This window comes from Lissotriton vulgaris, chromosome 4_1 (genome assembly GCF_964263255.1).
Source record: "Lissotriton vulgaris chromosome 4_1, aLisVul1.2, whole genome shotgun sequence".
Taxonomy (NCBI): Eukaryota; Metazoa; Chordata; class Amphibia; order Caudata; family Salamandridae; genus Lissotriton; species Lissotriton vulgaris.
In genome coordinates this window covers 364301946-364326636 of record NC_141691.1, presented here as the reverse complement: position 1 = coordinate 364326636, position 24691 = coordinate 364301946, and positions in this window count along the sequence as shown.

The following is a 24691-nucleotide window of genomic DNA, read 5'->3' as shown; positions in this document are numbered from 1 at the left end:
CCAGCGGACCCATTCCGCCAGAAAGCGTAGTTGTGACGCCTGGAAGTATATTGCTAGATTCAGGATTCCAATTCCGCCCTGCTCTGGTGCGAGCATCGCTATCTGCACCTTCAGGCGGGGCTTCCTCCCATTCCAAATAAATTGTGGGAGCTTTGACTGTGCCAGCTTAATCCAGCCCTTGGGTGGAGCAAGGGGTATAGTGCGAAAGATGTACAATATTTGGGGGAGAACCGTCATCTTGACTGCCGCAACCCGTCCGAGCCATGACAGCGGGTAGTGTTTCCACTGCCCTAGCTCCTGCCTGATTTTCCACTGCAGCTGGGAGTAATTAATATCCACCGTGGTCTGAAGAGAGGGGGCTAAACGTATCCCGAGGTACGGGACCGCTTCCTTGGCCCACTGCAGAGGAAACTTGCCTTGCAACTCTGCGCGAGTGCCTGGGTCTAAGGACAGGTCTAACTCTTCCGACTTCGTCATGTTGACTTTGAAGCCAGACACTCGACCAGACCTAGTTAGGTCGTCGAGGCATGCCGGGAGAGAGCTCCGGGGTTCGGCAAGGTACAAAAGGACATCATCGGCATACAGGCTTATAGTATGTACGTCCGCTCCGAACTTGATCCCCTTGACCTCCAGGTCCATGTGAATTAACTGCGCCAGCGGCTCCATATATAACGCGAACAGCAGGGGAGATAGTGGACATCCCTGTCTGGTGCCCCGTTCGATCTTGAAACGCGGCGAGGAGCAACCGTTCACCCGGACCGTAGCCGAGGGGTATTTATAGCAGTTCAATGCTCTGGTTCTTAACTTAGGACCCATACCCGCCTTTACCAAGACCTTCTCCAAATAGGGCCAGTGCACCCGATTGAATGCCTTCTCGGCATCGATGGCCAACATCATGTATTCCCCTTGCGTTCAAGATGCTTTTTCCAAGAGATGAAGGGCTCGTTTGGTGTTGTCGGAGGTTTGACGCTCCGGTATGAACCCGGACTGGTCCGGATTGATCAGTCCCCCCATGTACGGGGCCAACCTGGAAGCAAGAATCCCCGTGTGGAGTTTGAGGTCCACGTTCAGAAGGGAGATGGGCCTAAATGCCCCACAGTCCGTGTGATCCTTACCCGGCTTAGGTATGACCACAATGGAGGCCTTTAGTAAATCTCCCAAGATCGTCTCATCCTCGGCGAATGAGGAGAAGAGCCTAGAGAGCTGTGGGGCAAGCTGTACGCAGAATGTCTTATAAAAGCTCGCCGGGAAGCCATCCGGGCCAGGAGCCTTGCCCAGCTTAAGTCGGGAGATAGCCGAGATAACCTCCTCCGGCCGGATGTCCTGCTCCAGACTGTCAATCTGTTTCTGGGTCAGCGCCGGCAATGGGATCGACGCTAAGAAATCCAGTTCGGCCTCTGGGTCGGACGGGCTGGCCTCATTTAGCTCTGCGTAATAATCACTGAAGGCCTCGGCTATTGCCCGGTTCCCCGTGATAGGTAGACCGTCTCCTCCTCGCAGCTTCCGAACCTCCCGTTTCCGCGTTATTGTGCGCAACTTGTGCGCCAGTAGGCACCCACATCTGTCACCGCCAGTGTAATAAACATGCTTGAGCCTCAATGCCGCGTATTCCGCCCTGTCTAAATCTAATGCCACCAGTTGCTGACATGCAGATTTCAGTTGACGCCATATTCGAGGAGCCCCGTCCTCCTATGAATCTGCTCCAATTCCCTAGTCTTCTGGGTGAGTTTGTCTCTTTTAATTTGGCGGTCCGCGTTCTCCGCCGCCGAGACAGAGATAAATTCTCCCCGTAAAACCGCCTTCATAGTCGCCCTCTGAGTGGCCAGTGTGGTGCCGTCGGTACTGTTGTGAGACAGATACTCTTTAATCGCCCTTTGGATTGTGGCGACCGTATCCCCTTTGTGCAGCAACGATTCTCGTAGTCGCCACACCCTATTGGCCTGTGGTGTCACCGGCCTGGAAAGTGTGCTGGTGACTGGCGCATAATCGGATAGAGACGCTGTGCCAATTTCGACACTCGTGACAAGAGACTGCGTTGGCACCGAGACAAGCAAGTAATCTAGGCGTGCGTATGTTTTGTGTGCAGCCGAAAAGTGAGTGTAGTCCCTTTCCCCGGGGTGTAGCATGCGCCAAACATCTACTAACCCTAGTTCCCTCAGGCAAAGCACCCCTGCCGGTGAAAGCGCCCCCACCTGACTAGTGCACTGGCATGACCTGTCTAGCAAGTTGTCAAAGACTAGGTTGAGATCCCCTCCAAGCAAGAGATGACGATCTATTGTGTCGGTGGTTTCAGCAAGCACTTTATGCAGGAATTTCTTCTGCCCCTCATTGGGCCCGTAGATGGAGCCTATCGTGTAGTTCATTCCACCAATTGCAAACCTATAGACTAACAATCGGCCTTTAATTTCCGCAATTTTACCCAGTACCTTGCCCCTAAATTTGCTTGCGACCAGAATTGCCACTCAGGCCTTCTTGTCAGGACAGGAGGAATAGAACTGAAGGGGGAATTTACTAGACTCTAGGCGATGACAATCCTTAGCCAGCAGATGTGTTTCTTGTAAGAGGCATATGTCTGCCTGGGACTGTTCCAAGAACAGTAGGACGGCTTTACGCTTCACCGGATTGTTCAGTCCTCTCACGTTCAGCGTGAGAACAACCACTTCACTCAACCCCATCTATGGGAATATGACCCCTGTGTTGCCATGACATCGGGCTCGATCCCAGCGCCAAGCCTCTGCACTCGCAACCAACCCTCCAGGACATCGGACCGCCCCATCCCCTGCTGACCATGGACCCACCCCAACCCCCTCAACCCCTTCTACCATCCCAACCCCAATCCCCCGACCAACCCCATCACCACCCCCTTCCCCTTCCCTCGACAAACTTTAGAACGTAGAAACTGAATATGTCCATTGTCCACACCTGACCAATCAGCGTGGAAAACAAGTTGGGGAAATGTGTCTGGATCCATTGATTCCCCCACCCGCCGCCGACCACCGCTTCACTCCTTGCCCACACTCAGGAACTCCGGGGCATTGAGATCAGAGTTTATCCGTTGTCCGTTGCCACCAACTCCAGGGCCGCTGTTTCGACTGCCACTCTCTGACCTTCCTAAATCTCCCCTGGGGGTGGGGCTCTCTTCCTTAGTGCGGAAGTCTTGGACGTAGACTAAAATGTCTGCCGGCAGTGCTGCAGCTGCTCTTTTGCTGCTGCCATTGACCGGTGGATCTGGATTCCGGGACCCCCCCAGCATGGGAGCCGCCCTCTGCCTCAGGCTCCTCAATGCCCAAGAGTTGGCACGCATCTCTGAGCGACCTCAGCTGGTACACTTTATTCTCCCATTTGAACACCAGGCGGAACGGGTGACCCCAGCTGTACGGTATGCCGAGGCGTCGCAGTTCGGCGGTGACCGGCTTGAAAGACCTACGTTTTTCCAGAGTGATGGCGGCTAGATCCTGGTATAGTGTTGGTGAGTGACCACCAAAGGAGATGGACCCCATCTGTCGCGCCTTGCCAAGGCTCTCTTCCTTAGTGCGGAAGTCTTGGACGTAGACTAAAATGTCTGCCGGCAGTGCCGCAGCTGCTCTGGCCGGGCCAGTCCAGTGCGCTTTGTCCAGGCGTATGTCCGTGTCCGCCGGCCTGCCCAAGATATGCTTGAAGAGGCTTTGCGTGAAATGAAAGAGGTCTTCAGTGTCGGGGGAGTGCTTCACCCCTCGGATCCTAATGTTATGCCACCGAGAGCTGTTCTCCAAATCCTCGACGTGGGATTGTAAGTCGACCTGTTGATCATGTATGCGTATGATCTCCTGCTGAAGTGCCTCAATCTCAACATCTCGGCTATCGCTCTTCGTCTCCAGTTCCGCCACTCTCCCGCCTATGGCGTCTGTGTCCCGGCGAAGCTCCCGGATCTCCTCCTTCAGTTCCGTTTTAAGGAGTTGGAGGTCTTCCCGCAGTCCACTGAACAGGGACTCCAAGAAGGCTGATAATGAGATGCAGAGGCTTACCCGTGCAAAAACACAGAAGGTGCTCTTTTGCAATTTATTCTAAATACTAAAATCCTGTATTGAATTGCACTGTGGTAGTGGGTGCATTTAGAGTGTACATACAAAATTAAAGAAGAAATCTCGTTGTATTTATATTGATTGGGAATAGTGGGCCAGGTGCTGTATCTTGACGGGGTACACTGCCAAGTGTGTTTATTTTTCTGTACACACAAAAAAAACACATCACAACTTTCACAACGAAAGGCAAAAACTGTGATGCAAAACAAATTGTTGTGATAAGCCACGTTAGCATCAGGGATTTTACACCTTCTTTCCGCTGGTGTTAAGCAGGACGACTACCTGCAGCATGAAAGGGAACACAGCCAAGAATCACACAGGAACACCCACAGATGCCATAGGGTCAATGAGCATGATACACGGATACCCATGAGGGCCACACCACTCATCCCAACAACCCCAGGACTGCCCACGCCCCATCTGAGCAAGTGTGTCCATGTGGTCATTGTGTTACCATGATGGGCATGGGTGGCTGCAACATCACAGTGTGCTGTCTTCAGCAGACGTTACCATATCACCTCAACATTGACAGTAAGCCTGGACATGTAGCTATGCTTGTATCCTCCTGCATGCACAAGCGGCGTGTGCTGGTCCGGTGTACACAGGTCAGCGTAGGGGTGTGCCTATACGGCAAGCGGAACAGGGCGTCTTAGACATGTCCGTGTGCAGGAAGTGCGGTAACTGGGTCTCTGTGTTCTGGTGTGGCCACCACAAGGGCCCCAGCAGTCAATGTTGTAAAGTGGCATGCACCACCTCCAAAGGGCAGTGTCACAGTGTGGTTGGAATGCCGCAGGACATGTGAAAATAGACGTTACAATGGTGTGCCGTAGGAGTGCACGGGATACAACTGTGTAGCGCGGGGGCTCATGGGAGGGAAGAGCAGCTGTTTTGCACTGTAACACATGGTGAACCCGCCCATGTGCCACGTGCTGGGCATCTCATCCAATATGACCAGGGACGCAGACATCCCACAACACCCACGACAAGCCTCTGTATACATCCTGTATGAATGCAGCTGGAGAAGTTACTGTAGGGATGAAACGTTCTTTCGCTGAGCTATCTTACACTGGTACATCTGCTGTTCCGAGAATTAACTTGCAAGTGGCCAGCCCCCCCTGACAGATACGATAATATTTGCATCCGTCTCCCACACTACACACTGCCTGATTTGAGAACGAGTACACATTCCACACTCGAAAGTCTTTTGTCGTAGTTAGCGTGAGTGAAATGACCTTCTTACGTACTCCCACTACACCCGTGCTCTGCACCCATTGCACACAGACCTGGCTCATTGCACCAAGCTGTGCCATTTCATCCACAAAACTGGCACAATGCAAGCCGGTGCAGCTACAAGCAGAGGCACTGATGCAATGGCAGGGCATCCCGAACACATGGTTGAGTCCATTCACGTCCACCTATACCTTGCTCTTCTGCTGCATGACCTTGCTGCACTACCTTTGGCAGTGCTGCGGATCACTTACCGGCTGAGCTTCTGTATTGTGGACGTCACCTGCGTACAACCTGTGTTGCAATGCCGCATGTGCCTATCCGAATGGTGCATAGACGTGTGCCTCTCCAACGTGTGGGTAGCTGACATGGATTATGACTGGTGTGTGCCCCCTGTTGGCCCAGGACCAGGAGTGTCATAGTGATGCCCGATTATGGCATGAATCGATGTTTGGCATGCATGTTGGGAACTGGGCCTGGGAGATTGCATGTATCGTAGTATGCAGTGAGCATATTGACCCACCTCCCAATTCTGCTTTGGTGCACATTGAGCACAGTGGTTGGAGTCAGCACATCTGTCCCGGTCAGCTGATGTATTACATCTATGACATGTCAAATATGGTGACCAACAATCACTCATTAGAGATGGTGGCTTATGCAGCTGCACTCGCTTCTTGAATGAGTGACAAGGTGCCTGCAACCACGACTCGATGTGGAACATTGCACGTGTCCTGCCGCAACATTGCACGTTGTACATATGTTCACACGTCTCAAGACGACAGTGGACATGGCTGCATTGGCGTTTACTCATGTCCAAGGCGCGGACAACCAACGCTGCTTGACACTAAATTTTCACATTTTCACTTGTCTCCAAATGTGTGATGTCTTCATTTGTATGCCAGTGTTTGTGTCACAAACTCTCTGGCTGCCTACCATACATGAATTGCTACCCCATCCGGACTTTGGATTTGTACTTATGCGTTCTCATGTGCCTGTTTCCTATCCTTTTGGACGTTTATCCACCAAAGGCGAGAGCATTTGTGTCCTGTGTTCGATTGTTCGAATGTTTGTGTTTGAACAACTTTGTGTTGGATGTTGGTGTGCTCTGCTTCCTATGTGTGTGATGCATTTTGTGTGAGATGTTCCTTCATGTGATGTTTGTGCACACCCTTCTCCCTTTCAGTCAGTGTGGTTTTCACTTCTGTGCTTGTTCAGTGGTGTGATATTGGCGGGTTGTTTGACTTGTGCACCTTGTTGGTGTGTTTCATTTTGGCCATCGTTTGTCTGTAGTTGTGCTGTTCTTAATTGTGCATAGGTGCCATTGTGCCCTTCTCCCCCGTCCCCCCACTCCCTCCTGTTCCTCTTCCTAGTCCTGTTGTGTCTGTAATATTGTTGCTCCACACATAAATACATGTAAAGAATGAATTAGAATAGTTCCTTGATTCTTTTATATTGCAAAACCTCTCTGTATTGGTTATTTTTGAATTTTTCAAATAAACCGTTTTTTATATATTTAAGGACACATAGAAGTCAGAAGTGCAACGTATTCTATCAACACCCTTTTTAAGAACATTCTACAACACATTCAGGTTAAAAGTTCTTTATTTTTTTTAAACCTAACAATATTTTTTTGCAACATTTTCTCAAACATTTACCAGCATGTGCAGGTTAAAAGTTCACAATTGTTTTAAATTTGAACAGTGACTTCCGAATGCATGTAGCAGGTGTGGTTGAGTTGAGCAAATTTTATCCTATGATATGTACTCCATGTTCAAACTGCTTTTCCTTAACCAATCACAAAGATGCTTTTCCACAAAACGAATGTGCACCCTACTTTTAAAAAACAATGCTTTTTATCTCCTAATCAGTTAGAGTTTTGTATGGGAAAAGAAAGTAGTTCCCCATCTTTAAACATATCTCTTATTCTATGAACGGACTGCATGAGCTACAGACATCTATCCATACCTCCCAGCCATACCTTCAAAATGCGAGTGTGGATTGTAGGACATAGCTATGTTTTCTGGTGCAAGAGGTATGCAGAACAAAAACGTGTTGACTTAGACCTAGGTTTACAAAATGTGGACATTAAATGGTTTGCACAGAGAGGATTGAACTGGCACTAATTATTGCCTTTGGTTAAAACCTGTTTGCTTCTCCAACACCCTGACTGCAGATTGTGCACTGTGGTGGAAATGACCTAGGCACATTGACTGGCGTAGGTTTGGAAATGCTTATGAAGGACACCTTTAGACAACTGATGTTGTTTTTCCCTCAAACAGTCTTTGTATATTCCAATATATGCCAAAGACAGAAGTGGAAATATTCAAATATATTTTGCCCTCAGATTGAAAAATCTAGGAAGAATGTCAACAAAGCTGTGACTGCATACCTCAAAGACCATAGAATGGGGTCCATCTGCAACAACAACATACATTTTGATATGGCTGATATCTACAGAAGTGACGGAGTACAATTCACAGATCAGGAAAATCGAGTTTTTCTGAATAACTTGAAGATGTGCTTCTGCACTTAAATGTAGCTCCAACTAATTAACACAAGGGCTCTTTGTAGAACCACCTTATATTCCCAAAATCGGCTTGCAGAGTGACAGCTGCAATCTGGCTAGCACAGGGAGACCTGCGGTCCATCGGGCACGCTCGCAGAGTAGGAGCTGTGGCTCGTCAGCTCAACTTTCATGAAGAGAGCTACAGGCCATCGGCTCGCAAATGCACAGCAGTGTGCTGGCTCGCAGAGGGAGAGCTTAAGTCTAACTCCAACAGGCCATTGGCCCTGCTAGCAGAGACACACCTATGACCTAAGATACACATATATAAAAAATATTTATTTTTCAGAAAGACAGACATTCACTGGATGATGTCATCAGTGATGTCATCAGTGATGTAATTTGAGATGTCATCAGTGATGTCATGAGTGATGTCACTGACCATGTTATAACTGATGTAATGTGTGACATCATCAGCAGTGCATTGCGGGCGAACGAGTTATAGTTAGCTGAACTAACTACAACGGAGGAATTTCAATGGTTTTGTATGAGAGAAAAGTACAGCTAACTATAACATGGCTGAAACCTATGGTTTTTTCAGTGAATTTCTTAGGTTTTTTAAATGCTAATTCCTAACTATAACGTGGCTGAAACCTATGGTTTTTTCAGTGAATTTCTAAGGTTTTTTAAATACTAATTCCTAACTATAACGTGCCTGAAACCTATGGTTTTTTCAGTGAATTTCAAAGGTTTTGTAAATAATAATTTATAAATGTATTCATTATTATGTCTTTCTTTTTATACTAATTACTTATATTTTGAATATAAATATTTATATTTATTTTATTTTTTAGAGTATATTTCATATTCTTTTTATAAAATACTAACAAAACTAAATTGCAAAATATTTTTGGGATTAATTATTGCTTGACTTCGATTGCAACCATAACACAACTCCAGCAAAGCTCTCGGGCCGTATGCTCACAATGCTGTATCAATCCTTAGACCTGCTTCAAGCATATGCAAGGTTTTGAGGCAGCATAAAATCAAAAGTAACTGAATAAAATGTTATACATTTCACTCAGTCACTTTTAGGAGGCGTTGCTGCCCCCCTCCTGCATAGGAAAGCCTCTTTCTGGCGCAGGGCTTTACAATGTAATGCACTCTCCAGATGCATCACATTCTTAATACAACACACCATGGCACATCTTGTGCACCACCGCTGTGTCACAAAAATGATGCAATGGCTGCGTAAAAGAGGCACAAGGGGATTGTAAATCCACTCCTCACACATACAAATTCACCCAGACAGTTTCACCAGCAGCGCAAATTGAAGCACAGACTTGTAACATATTTATGTACATATGTTACATTCAAGTGCTTCGGACATACTACAGTATACTATGGGTAAATACCTTATAGATTATGCACTTTCACATTCTCCATACACTATTAATATATTCATTCATTCATTTATAAACTACACATTCATTCTGACAAACCTATACACACTAACATAGAAATATAGTGCTTTCTTTGACCAGTGAAAGTAGTTCTAAAAAGAACTGTATTTTGTTCTGTTTTTACTTTTCAATTTTCTTTGTGTTTTGTCAACAAGTTTTTTTTTAAACTAAAACAAATTGAACAGGAACCCAAAAAGTATCAAACAGGAACAAAAGAATGAAAAAAAAGAAAAAAAAGAAAACAAAGGATGTTGAGGACTTCGATGCTCCTGCATCCTGCGTTTCATCAGATCAATAGACTGCTCCCTATAACATAAAAGTCTATTTCAATGAATGCATACAATTTTAACGTCAGAAAAATCTGGATCAATTTGTGAATGTGAACTGCTTGCTGAATATTCTACTGCAGTAGTTGATGTGCTTGGTGCAGAAGCAGGTGGGTTCTCCTGCAACTTCCGTCTTGCAGATCAAGCAAAGTTATTGGGGTGCAAGTTTTTCACATGTCGCACCATATTTGCTGTTCCAAAGTAGTACTTTTTAGATGGATGACCCCTTGAAAAAGTTGTTTGGCAAATTCTACAGGTTACTTTTGGAGCATTAACCTTTTTTTGCCCTTCTGGAAAAGTAAAAAATTCCTTTTTTGGAGGTTCTTCAGGAATGAAACCTCCCTCTGAAGAACTGTCGGAAGATGAGTCCATTGCTCTTATCATGATCTTCCTTCTATTTGAAAAAATTGTCAGAAGAAATGATTCTTCTTAGAAAGTCAAAGTCGAATGTTTATAATGGGACAGAACTTTCAACAGTTACAATAGGAAAACTAATGAACCAATCAAATCTCTCCTTTTAAAGTCACGTGACTTTACGTACGCTTTCGATACCAGTACACATGATGTTCTACCGCGATTTGTGTTATTGTTTTTAAAAGCAATATATGATTGTTAAAACTGTAAAAAAATAGTTCATAGTTATCTCAAATAATATCTTCCCTTAGTATGTACATTAAATATATAAATATATGTTTTTAATCATGTAGAAACATTGGCACCTTTCGCATACAGGGGGCCGTTCATGACGTCACACTTAACCTTTGATGCGACCCATAACGTCAAACCATACTCGTACTGTATGCACGGGTACACGCTGACTATCATTAGCAGCAAATGTATGGTGCGATCACCCTCTCAGTTACAAATCAGAGCACAGGGTGCGCTAACAAGAAAGATTAGAAGTAGTCACTCATTGGAGATCAGATTCTGGGCCTGCCTCTGCGCACATAATAACACTGCCCCCATCTCTCTCTGTGGTCAATTGTTGGTGCACACACTCACACTTACACATGCGCGAAGCACGCCCGTCCACACTCTCCACATGCCACCACCTGGCATGCTTCCTATCACTAAGCCTGGAAACCAATACATTAGCCAATGTTATGTCCCCCAAGGCCATCATTCTCATAGACCACGAAAACGCTACCAATGATGCTCCTGGGCTTGGTTTGCTCAGCCCCCACGGTTCCCATATAATCCGAACACTGATGTGAGCACGCTCTCTTTTGCCTGCTTGTGCTGCAGTGACAGACAGAGTGTCGTCATCGATTTTACTACAAACTCACAGCTCGAGCGGAGGAGGACTCCTGACACTCGACATGGTATCAGCACTGCTGCCTCCCAGTGACAATACCATAGGCGCACAGGCGGCGGCGCCCGCACCCAAAACACCCCAGAGCCAGCGAAACCGCAGCCTTTGAAGACACGACAAAACACAACAGAAGCAAAGGTAAGAGAAACCGTCAAAACATCAGACTCCGCTGTAAATTGTATATGCATGATGCTTTTTTTTCTCCATCATATGGCTCTCCTACCCCTTAATGGTTTAAAATTGTATGCACATAGTATAAAAGTTTCTGTCTGCGTCACAAGGTCCTATACACCTCTAATTTTATTTATTATGCGTCCATAAATTTCGTTGTCGTATTTCTGTACTACGCCACGTGCTTAGGCCTCTATCGTTATTAATTGTGCGTCCATCATGATATTTTTTTTTCTGCGTCACGAGGCTGTCCGAGGCAGGCCTGGACTGGCCATTGCGGGCACAGGCAATCCCCCAATACGGTGTAAGAGTGGGGGCTGGTTTTGGGCCCCTGGGGGCCGATTTTGTTACAGGGACGTTTTTGCAGCATACTTTCCCCACAAGAGCTCGGTCGCACCCCAACTCCCCTCCTCCTGGGGAAGGGGGTGGCGGGGGGCCACGCACTTTGCCAGTGCCGGTTTTGGTTCCCAGTCCGGCCCTGGTCCCAGGTTTCCATTCTTATTGATCTCCCTTTGTTGATCCTAATATTTCCTTATGTCTTATGGAGAACTCCCACGCCTTTTTTTATAATTTGAGCTTCCATGAATTTCTGTATCCTATTTTTGAAGTGTGTCACGTACCTTACAATGTGTTCTTTTTATTGTGTGTTCATGATGGTATTCTTTCCTGCTTCACGTGCCCTTCCTACCCCTCAATGATTTTCTATGTACATAGTATAAGGGAGGACCAAGGGGGAGCTGTGCGCGAGCCGCTCTCTCCCCTGGGTTGGTTTACGCAAGGGAACAAGCCACAGGTGCAAGGGGTGGTGATTAGCTAGTTGGAGTGGAAGGGAAAAGGGATAAATAGGGGTAGAAAGGGCGGGAAAAGGAATTGTGCCGGGGGAGGTGGGTGGCGAAGGTTGTTTTTGCCCCACCCACCCTCTTGCACTTTCAGGTCCTATTCGTTTGTTGTTTTATTGTGCTTTGGTTACTTCCGAAGCTGTTTTTTCCTGGTTGCCACACTAAGACAGGTCTAGGAGCAATGTTATTTGGTAGGCACTTTTTCTGGGAGGTAGGCAGCCTAGACCGGCTTGGTCCATCCTCAAAGGGCAGTTAAAGGAAAGGAGGGGGGTATCAACAAGAGTCAGATGCTCCTGAGTTTTTTTGAGTTAACTTGGTGGGAGTTTTGTCTTTCATAAGGATGCTAAGATAAGTTGATGGAATTTTTGTTTTATTAAATAATGAATTGCAAGATGTTTGATTAGAAGTTAATTTGCACCTGTCTTAATAAAGTGGCCTTTCTTGCTAACCAAGAAGTTGTGAACAGAGACTTATTGTGCGAATGTTTCTTTCTATCCATCACGTGGTGCTCCCAGCTCTGCTTCGCTTTATTTTTCTGGAATATATGCTTTCTAGTTCATCGTATTTGCTCCCTCCTAATTCTCTCATTAGTTTTAATATTTATTACTGCGTCACGTGACACTGCCAAGCCTGTATTAGTTTTTGAATACTTGTGAGTCTAAATGAATGCAAAATGCAATAGCAATTTAAGGAATCTAAATTTAGAGATTCCTTAATTGCAATTTTTGCATTTGGGATGATGCATCCCAAATGCAAAAATACCGGTCACAAATATAAAGATTCAGAGAATCTGCCCGTTTGCCACTGTTTTTTTGCTTGATGCAACTTCTTTAAAATACTTGTAAATACCAAAGAGGGTTTCAAGGATAACATTTATTTTGCAAACTACCTTTTCAATGGCTAGCATTGCTATTATGATTCCCTAATATACATATTTTTTACATTTACAGTCTATTGAAAAGTATTGTGGTGTCTGCAACCAAAAAGCTTCAGCAACTTATACAGAAAACGTTATGGTAAGAATCTTTTCTGAGTTGCGTACACTTTATTTGTAAGCTGACTATGCACAGTCAAGGATGTGTAATTCCTATAGCCCAACGCACAGCACATATTGTTCGAGGTCAAGGGCAACAAGTTTTCATGTGTATTGTGTCCTTGGCACAAGTAGGCCCAACTCCCAGCAGCACAAACCCTATGGCTGACAGTTAGCAGTACCACAAAATGGGTCAGAGAAGGGCACTGTCTGTAGTTAACGAAATATGTTTGCCCATATGTTAATACTGTTCAAACCTGTATTTATGGTTCATTAATTTAATGCATTTATTACTCGGGCGCGCACTCTGAGTAAATGTTGTAACCTCTGAGTGCACAGCTGTCAGTGGCTCCAGTATACAAAAGCGTGAAGCTCTAAAACACGCCTGACCCACGTATACTTATCAGAAATGTCTACTGCCGAGTTAATATTTCGGTCCATATGTTAAAGACCTTCAAACTTGTACAACATTGATGCAGTCATTATTATTCATTAGAGTGACTCTTCCAAATAAATGTTGTAAACTCAGACTGCACTACTAACAATTTCTGTAGTAAAAAAAGTGTACACACACTTCCCAAGTTTAGCACTATGAGGCTATGTATACTGCTCCCACAATACTCTGCGATTTGACGCAAATAATTGCAGAAGCTTAAACGCAAGTTTGATAATACTTTGCTTTCAAAATAAAATGTTCATAAAAAAGAGAAATCAGGAAAAAAAACATTTTGCTAAACTACTATAACATTTATGTACCATTTTTTTGCAGCATCATTTAATAACATGTTCATCCATGCTAGTATTTCCCAAAAATATTCATTATGAAAAATTTCTGTAACTACTTTATTAATTTTATTAAAAAAGATTTGGTACCGCGCACGTACACCAATTGGTTTCTTGGCGCTCTAGACCAGGTGGGAGAAGAACATTCAGGAACAAGGAACTTTCAATAAGATTATGGGAAACACAATTCTACAACCATTGGCAAACACAGTAGGTCTGAAATTGATAGTCACCTTTTTACTTTTGTCAATGTGTGACTCGTTTTGGCATTGTGTCTGTAAAACTTAATTGCCATGTAAGTTGCTGCCCCCTCACTATTATAACAAACTTTGGCAAAAGCAAAAAATATTTTTGGTTTTAAAAAGCACAAACTTCCACAGTAGTTACTGGCACTGAACAAAAATACTTTGTGTGCTGAACTACTCTTTGTGAAACAGCAGAATGCTATGACTCACAGTGAAGCCATCCTAAACAAAGACAGAGAGAGAGAGAGAGCGAGAGAGAGAGAGAGAGAGAGAGAGAGAGAGAGAGAGAAAGAGAGAGACAGGAGAGAGAGCAGAGGGGATGAGAGTGGAGGAAACAGAGAGAGAGAGAGAGAGAGAGAGAGAGAGAGAAAGAGATAGAGATGTAATAAAAGCAAAAGGTCACTGTTGATGCCAGACCATATTAGGGGCCCAATATTTCAAGAAAGTCTCAAAAGTGCACCCATGGAATATGTCCTAACATAAAGTGCAGCTATACAGCTTTTGTGAATTCCCGAAAATGTACGCAAGTAGGACAAGAAATATTACTCCTAGAAAATATTTGTGAACTACATTTTAGCATGAGCAAATTTGCATGTGTAGATTTGCTCATGGGAAAATCTGAACATTTACAAATTCCGTTTTCCTCCAGCACCTTTTTTTCCAACTCAGAAAGAAGATTGATGTCTGCCATTGTCTGGAAGAAATTTCCAACATTCTTCACTATAACAAAAGATTAGAGAAGAGTTCTTAAAAACGCATAAAACATGGAAGTTTGTGGGTTTGCACAGACTCAAAAGGCCATTCTGACCCTGGAACTATGTTTACCATGTAAATATATGTAACGTTTTTATTTCAAAAAGCTATTCACCTTTAAACAATGCAACATTAATTACAACATACTATTCACTTTCTTCTCAACAGGCCCAATGTTTTGAATGCAGCAAATGACCACCTCCAATTAATAAAATCAAATATAAATCATACTTGTCTTTTTCTGCCTGTATATTTAAAAAATGTATTAATTTTGTTGACTCTAAACACACCTTTTGCATTAGGACTATGGAATAGTGGTATAAAAATATACTTCATTCTGTTGTCAGATATCTACCTTGTTGATAGTGGAATTAGCACTACTTTTTAGACAACAATATTGTGTAGAGGAGCGGTGTTGCTTTTTCACCTTCAAAGAGGAAGATTTAAATTTATATTTCAACAGACTGAGCAGAACCAGCTACCGGACAACCTACCTGCAGGCCAGTCACTCGCTCCTGGGGCCCAAATGCTGTGGTCTCGCCGCTGCTGCATCGTACCACCTCACGGCTGGAGCCTACAGCTCCCAGGGAGCCTTGCAGCCACTTCCTGCTTCCTGCCACAGCGTGCCCGGAGGCGCTACTTAACGAGCACGCTCCCGCGGTGGAGCGGGGGCCATTGAGCAGAACCAGCTACCGGACAACCTACCTGCAGGCCAGTCACTCACTCATTTGGCCCAAACGCTGTGGTCTCGCCACTGCTGCATCGTACCACCTCGCGGCTGGAGACTAAAGCTCCCAGGGAGCCTTGCGGCCACTTCCTGCTTCCTGCCACAGCGCGCCCAGAGGCGCTACTTAACGAGGACGCTCCCTCCACGCCGCGGGACGTGCGCGGGCGGTCGCCAGGGCAAAGGGCGGGCCCTCTTAGGCCCTCAGAGGCCAGAAGAGGCTGGGCTGGGCCACCCCCCTAAGCTGCTGTAATAGGTGAGTCCGATCAACTAAGCCCCACAATTGTGAAAAGAAACATTAATAATGTGGTACAAGCTTCCGAAGGATCTCTAGTATCCCAAACCTCCCTGGAAAGCATGCTGGAAAACTCTTTCAACATGGTTACTAACGAAATTGCGAACTCTGAGAGGAGGATGTCAATGGGCTTAGCAAGTACACTCTCTGAAACATCCTTGGCAAATTCCAATAACGCCCACCCGCTTTCACCTGTGGTCACCTTCTTGAAACAACCACTACCAGCTAGTTCTCTGGAACCACTGTCAGGCGAGAGTAATTCTACCAGCATAACAGAAGCCATACCAGATTCAGCTGTCCCTCTGACCCCGAGTAAGAAACCCGGAGGTGAGAAAAGAAAAAGAGGTGCCTCTAAACCAACAGGAAACAAGAGAAAGCAACCCCCTCGCATTAAGAGCCAGCCAGCCCCTCAGAGTATGTGGTCCAAAGGGAATAAAGAACTACTAAGGGGTGGCACTGATACTAAAGTGTCAATACTACTTGATGATGTGGTTCTTGTTGTACCCCCAACAATACCGGTAAATGATGGCTATACCTCTGTCTGCACACAGACTGAATCATTACTTGACAGCATCAGCCAACCAAGGACTAACGGGAATCTTATTGAAACCATTGTAGGCACTATTTTTAAACAAATGGAAAGTCAAATGATCAAGCAATTTAATACTATTTTTAAACGATTAGATAGGCTAGAAAATCTTGTAAAGAAGGAAGATGTAAAAAGGAAGGGACAAATTAGCCTTGACCTATTGAGGGGAGATCGCCTAGTGAAAGACATAGAGTCTATTTGTAAGGTCAGCACGGGTAAAGAGAAAAATATTGCCAGTAGTACTATACCTATACCTACATCTGTATCTACTGCTACACCCAGGAGTAATACTACTGGGAAAACCCCAACTGTCATGAAATCACAGCACACCCCGGTCCTGACAGCTGTTCCCCCAGCTCTACCAGCTCTACCAGTATGGCTAGAGGTCCCCTTAAGGATGTCCCCATTCCAGCTGTCCCTAAATCAGGGGCTACAACCACCACTGCCCCTGATAAAGGACCCGCTACGACATCAAGGCCAGTTAAATCTATGGGACCACCCTGCATTTACCACCAGATGCATGCCCATATGTCTTAATCCTAGCCGGTGTCCCATCGCTTAAAGAAGGCCAAGGCGAGTCCTTGGTGCAGCTAAATAACAAATGTATAGATTGGCTACGTAAACATAAAGGGGTGGGCCATGACATTTCCAATGAAATCTTGTCAGCTCGCCGGGTAAGTTGGGTCGGCCCTTTATTTAAGAACATCAATGGCGGTTGCATTGTGATTAACTTCCGCCACCCTGGGACAGCCAAATACATTCTCAATAATAATAACACCTACCCTGGCCCTTCAACCATTATAACTTCACTCCCACTAGGCTATTTTTATAGCCCCCCCCAGAGAATATTTAACCAAGCCCCATCACCTTACCCCTTGTTTAACAGATTCAGTGTCCTATCAGAGTTGAGTAGTTTTGAATGACCACCACCAATAACCCCCCCTGGATACAACACACAATGACCAGCTGTACATAATTGATTCCATAGCTGAAAGGCCGACTTGCCCTATCACAATGGTGCACAACGAATCAGGAATACCGGCTGTACCGATCACATCACTAACATCCCTCCAGGGCATTAACCTTTCAGCACCCACTGACAACCTGAGCATTCCGACTTGGAACATCGCTGGTCTTAATTCCAAAACACAAATTAAAGAGTGGACAGAGTGGGTTATTATTTTGATGTCCTGATGTTCCAAGAGATGTGGTGTACTAGTCCCCTACTCCAGGAAGGGTACAGCTGCTACAATCAGATTGCTCTCCCCTCAGCTATGGGCCGCCCTAGTGGGGGACCGTCTATTTGGGCTAAGATCACAGCAGGAGTTAAAACCAAAATAATAGCTATTAATGATAAGAGCTTTCAGGCGTTGGCATATATTAGTAGGATAAAGCTATGTATAATCAATTTCTACAACAATGATTTTACAACCCACCCTAATCCTAATTTTATAAGACTATTTGATTTTATTGATGAAATTCTGGAGGGACATAAATATGACAACTTTGATGGCATTTGTATAGGGGGCGATTTTAATGCCCATATTTACCCAAGAACCCCTAGCTGTAAAAGAGGAGCGGAACTACTTGACCATTTAACCCCTCGTGATTTAGTTAACGCGTTGGAGAAGGTAAACACTGAGGGGTCTGATGAACCCCAGGCCACTTATGTAGGGCGAGGATGTTCAACCACTATAGATTATGTATTCTTATCCGCTATTTTAGGAGATCTCCTATTAAAAGCCAAGGTGGTTCTAATCAGCCTAAATCTATTAAAAAATAGGGGTACGTGAGAGAAATTGGTGCACAAAATTTAGTAGCTTCCACAGACAGACTTAGGGTGGTTTGGAGGGGGGTCGATAATAAGGGTGTTTTAGCTCGTACTATTCAAATGCATCCCCAACTAGTGTCCGTCTGTCTATCCACTGATAGTCCCGAACATGTGATTATAGAGGCCTTCACGGGCCTTTGCAAGGCCATAAAAAAGGAGTTTTCTAAACCAGCCCGAACCACCAATAACACACAACCGCGGTGGTTCAATTCCCTATGCTCTAAAGCCAACCGTTAACTTAGGGTTGCCCTCACAGCGGTCCCACATGATCAGTCCGCTGAGAGGAGACTGAGGGCTAGTTATAAACATGCACTCAGAACAAGGACAGAGGAGCTACTAAAAGAACACTAGGACTCTCTTGTGCGCTTTGCGTCACTGAGGGATGTCACTGGATTTTGGAGTGAGGTTAAGAGCTTAAGATCATTAGGAACTAACATCACCCTGATAAATTGTAATATACCAGGGGATGAGTGGGTGAAACATTTTTCGAAAATATATGAGGCCCCACCTAACCCCAGTGGCGTCGCTCCTCCATTAACCTCATTGGACATCACCTTAATGGAGGTAGAAGATGCCATTTCAGAAAGCGCGGGGAACAAAGCTCCTGGCCCCAATGGTCTATCCATCGACCAAATTAAATCGGAACCAGATTTTTGGGCGCCATTAAATCTTTAATCATCTATCCCATACTCCACCTCCAGCAACTTGGTCAAATAGTACCATCGTGCCCATCTTCAAAAAAAGTAATAGCCTGGACCCTGCCTGATACCGCCCGATATCTTTAATCAACAACACCTTGAAGATTTTAGGCAGGGTCCTTTTTAACAGGATTAGAGTTTGGGCGGAAGATAACTCCATCCTACATCCATGCCAACTTGGCTTTAGAAGCCATGTGGGCACTGTGGAACAATGCCTAAATCTAAATTTATTAATGGCAAAGTATACTATTGCAAAAAAATCCCCTCTTTATTTTGGTTTCATGGACTTAAGTTCTGCTTTTGATTTTGTTAACCGCTCCCGCTTATGCACAGTTTTGTTGAATTATGGTTTAGATGAATCCTTAGTTCATTTCCTGGCTCACTTGCATAGTGATTTGAGAGCTCGTGTCCGTTTGAACACCCTTGGTGAAGTTTCCAGTGACATTCCTATTGGCAAGGGGGGTCAGACAGGGGTGCGTCCTGGCCCCCCTGCTTTTTATTCTGTATATAAATGAATTAAGTAACATTGTGTGTAAATTAACATCTGATGTCCCGCAAGTTAATGGTAGACCACTTCCCGCTCTCCTATATGCGGATGATGCGGTACTTATGGCCCGTACACGCAATGCACTACGAATTTTAATTTCAGATTTTGTTACCTATATGGCAGATCTGGGCCTCTGTACAAATTTTAACAAATCATTCATAATGTGCTGTGGCCCTAAAAAGCATAAGATCAATCGTATTTTAATAGGGGACAATGTTTTAAAATGCACAAGCAATTTTCCATATCTAGGTCTGTTGTTCGCTGACTCTAGCTCATGGAAACCGCATGTTGCCCAGGGAAGAATTAAACTGAGCAAAGCTATAAATTCTGTTACCTCTCTCCGTCAACCCCAAAATGCTGAGGTCGTTATATCAATGTTACAAATCTACAAGACCCAATGCTTACCCACAGGAACCTATGCCGCTGAGGTATGGGGTTATACACATTGTTCTAATATACAGACAGAGGAGAACAGGTTTTGCAGGAAAAGTTTGGGGGGGTTATCTCTGCCCCAACCTATTTGTGTCACCAAGAACTGAGCATTAAGTACACAGAGTATTTTATAAGATCTAGACCTGCTCTGTTTTGGTTGAAAATATGGATGAACCAAGCCGCGTCCCTGACCCGTGACATTATTATAGACTGCCAAAAATGTAACCGGGGCAGCCACATACCATGGCTCGCGGCGGTGGAAAAAAGTCTAGTGAGTGTGGAGCAGGGGCACTTATTTACATCTCCCCACATAATAGACTGCTCACACAAGAACCTAGTAAAAAGGGCCTTGTACAACCTCTACAACTGTGAGAGGGAAAAGATAGATCTTACAAAGCCGGCCGTCATAAGGTACTGTATGTAAATGGAACAGGAGCCTGCTGTTTCGGTTCAGGGAAGGGAGCATTAAAAATATATTATGCTTCCCAATAGGATTTAACAAAAATTTGGAAAATTTAAACTGTCCCTGTACCCATGGCGGCAAACGAAGCCTTTTACACTTTACGCTTTTTTGCGGCTTTTACGTTAAATACACCAAACATTTTTTAATGCCATATTTTCGTAAAACTGACCAGCTTGTATTTTAATTTAGCTTTCGGTGACTTATTAAGGTTGAGCTCAGATGAAGTAATTTTTAGAGTCAGTTGTTTTCTCAAATCTGCAGTCCGCTCAAGAGCGTCATTGAACTTGCCTTAAAACGTTTTGCACTTTGAATTGCATAGTTTGCAAATTGCCTATTTTGCACAAATAATTGCACTTTGCACATATTATAGAAATGATTTTTGAAGAACCGTCCGTCAATCGTAGTGTATTTTAATGTGTACTCACAATTTGTTGATATCTCTACCCTTGCAGTTACCTGTAAATACACACCTTAATGAATTAGATGATTTTATTATGTGATTTTATTTTATCTGTTCTTTTAAAAATTAAGAAACCCATTGGATCATGTGTTTTGTATGATGTTGTGATTTTATGTACTTTTATGGATGTTTAATCCGAATAAAGATCTTTGACTTGACTTAAATTAAGTAGGAATGTTAGAAAAAGTCTGCTCCAACTCTAAAAGCATTGTGGAAATGGTAACAGGTGAAAAAAAGTGTGTCTCAACATTACTTTTTAAGATAATTTGGACACAGGACTACACTGCTGGAGTGTCCAAATATTTATGCACTTTTTATGCTGGACAGTGTTGCTTTTGAACACCCTTTCACTGCTTTCTTCCAAACCTTCAAAAAACATTTCATGAAATTACATCTCTAATGTAAAACAATCGTACTTGTTTTCTCTTTTGTAAACTGACATATGTAAACTCATCAGTCACTCCTATGGTAAGCCTTTACAATCCTGAATGCTGAGTGCTGAGTTTTGTGTGAGAGCATGCCCATACATAACCAAGCTAACTTTTCTTTAGCTACATAGAAACATGTAGTGTAACCTGTCAAACACTTTGAAATACTACCCTCCCACTAGTCCTAGAGGTGGATGTAGAATTCAACCATTCTTCATAAAATAGAATTGGATGTCACTAAGTACAAAGTATTTCTCTATTATGGAATCCCTAATGCGTCCCTTAAACATTCAAGCGAAGTCCAAACACATACTAACTGAAACACACCAACCAATAGTAACCTATAAAATTTGCCAAACAAATCTTTGAAGGTGTGATCAATCCAGAAAATACTCCTTTGGCACATCAAATATAGTACAAAACACATAAACTACTTGCACCCCAACAACTTTGCTTGAGCTGCAACACAAGATTGCAGGACAACCACTTGCAGATACACCAAGCACATCAACACCTGCAACACCATCTTTAGCAAACAGTCCATACTCGCATATTGATCTTGAGTTTCGTAAACTTAAATTTCTATTAATTTATTGTGATGACCTTTTGTGTTATGCAAACACTATATCAACATCATCAAAAACAAGAAACAGCAGCAGCGCTGTCCTCAACATTAGTTATTAGACATTTATCAAGCATTTCGGTACTAAAAACTACCCCGTCTGAAGGCAGTTGAAAATGTGCATACTTGCTGCCTTTCTTGCCTGGGGTTATCAATTACTCTTGAATTTCAGATTTTGATTCAAACTCATGACCCTTTATCGAGCCTTTTTGTTCTACCTACTACCCCGGCCGAAAGTAGTGGGAAATTTGCACACTTGCTGTCTTTCTTGGCTGGGGTTATCAATTATCCTTCTTGTAATACAAATTCAAAGAGCAGGCCCTTTATTGAGCCTTCTTGGTAACTATTACTCGTGAATGGCAGTGGGTAATTTGCGCACTTCCTGCCATTCATGTATAAACAAAAGCTTAAAAGTCGAACAATATGAAAAAAGAGCCAGTATAGTCTATGGTTATCAAATCTTCTGTTTCTTATTGAAATTCATAGTACAGGCCCTTATTGAGCCTTCTTGCTAACTACTACCCGTGAATGGACACTTTCAGCCTTTCATAATTTTTTACATTATTCATCTACCACTCATCTACATGTACACACACCTACTTGCTGCCTTCTTGGCTATTCTTCTATTTCATATCTGTATTCAAAGTGCGGGCCCTTTATCAAGCCTTTTTCATTTAGATACTGCACTGCCAGAAGGAAGTGGGAAATGTGCGCACTTACTAAATTTTTCCGCAGGGGCTATGAACTATTGTTCAATATCATATTCCTATTCAAACTGCAGTCCCTTTATCAAGCCCTTTTTATTCTATCAACTACCCCGGCTGAAGGCAGTAGGAAATTTGAACTCTTGCTTCCTTTCTTTCCTGGGGTTATCAATTATCCTTCTTGTAATACAAATTCAAAGTGCAGGCCCTCTATTGATCCTTCTTGGTAATTATTACTCGTGAATGGCAGTGGGTAATTTGTGCACTTCCTGCCGTTCATGTATGAAAAAAAGCTTAACAAAAGTCTACCAATATTAAAAAAGAGCCAGTATAGTCTATGGTTATAAAATCTTCTATTTGTTATTCTAGTTCAAAGTGCAGGCCCTTTACTGAGCCTTCTTGCAAACTAACTAACCGTGAATAGCAGTGGCTAATTTGCACACTTACAGCCTTTCTTAGTTTTTACATTATTCATATTCAACTCAATCAACACATTATCTACACGTACACACACCTACTTGCTGCCTTTCTTGACTATGGATATCAGCTATTCTATTTCATATTCGTATTCAAACTACAAGCCCTTTATCGAGCCTTTTTGTTGTAACAAGTACCCCAGCCGAAGGCAGTAAAAAATTGCACACTTGCTGCCTTTCTCGGCTGGGGTTATCAATTGTTTGTGATTTTCATATTCTGATACAAACTCCTGCCCTTTAACACTTTTTGTTGTACCTAAAACTCCAGCCGAAGACAGTGAAAATTTGCACACTAACTGCCTTTCTTGGCAAGGGGTTATCAATTATGGTTCAATTTCATTTTCAGATTCAAAATCAAGGACCTTTGTCGAATCTTTTTATTGTAGCTAATACCCCAGCCGAACAAAGTAGGATATTTTCACACTTGCTGCTTTTCTTCATTGGTGTTTTCAAATATGTTAAAAGTACCTACAAGCTTAGCAACAATATTTTCTCTTGGAAACAAATTTCAAACTAATCGTCTCTGTAAAACTTCTTTGACATGTTCAGTCATTTCTCCAATTCATATTTCTAGTAGAATAGTTCCATATTCGGCATCATTTCCTTATTGGATATTTGTAATAAATTCCTTATATTAAAAATATAACTAAATGTTAACATTACCAATGCTACATTACATCATTTACTTATACTACCTATGGAGCATAACAACAAATTACAATGCCACAAGATATCTGGGGACGCTTGTTGTGAAGACTCTTGAAGAAAATGAAACTTCTCATTATTGATGACAGAAGCATTGTTCAAACTTAATGCTTGCCTTTGAACATTTAAGAATGCTGCAAAGTCCTAAAAGAGTATGACATATTAGTCTCAATTTATTTAAGGCACAGACAATTGTACTATGTCCTCAGATTATGTTACCTGTACAAAATAACATTCATCAATGTTTGTGTTGAGTAGCACCTTCAATATACATTGCAGACATCAGGGCTCACAACTTTCCTTCAGCTTTCCTTCTACATGGAGGACAGCATTGTATTCTTGCTTCCTTTTCTTAATGCAGAGACAATTATACTGTATCCTGAGATTCTATTATCTGTGATGAAATGGCATTTATCGACCTTTGTGTCAACAACTGCCTTCAATCTACACTGCGGACAGAAGGGTTCACAACTTCAACTAAGATTTAGTACTAAAATTATCTTCAATATCTGTCCTTACAACAACCTTCAATATATTCTGCGGTCAGTAAAAATTAAAACTTCATACCAAGAGCTCCACTAATACAGAAAACGTTGAATTCAGCCTAGCTTTATTTAAGGTAGAGACTAATGGATTTTATGTCTTCCGATTTTGGAAAAGAATGTCACAAATAGTATTCATCTATAACTGCTCACAAAGTAGTAGTAGTAAAGTAACTGAGCTTATAAAGCACCTGGTTACACTAGCCAGTGTGTCCCTGCGCTGTACCGCTGAGGAACCTATCATGGCCTATTCCTGTGAGGCGCCCCCTCCTGGGTACCCCAAGGTGAAGCCAGGCATCCTTCGTGATTAGGGCCGGTGTGGAGATTAAGCAAGCTATTGCCCAGAGTTTCAGAGTGGGACCCATGATTAGAGTAGGCACTGTGGCGAGAATTATCGGGTCTGCAGGCATTGAGCCCAAGACCCTGCCACAAAGTGAATTGAACCCTGGTCCTGGGTCA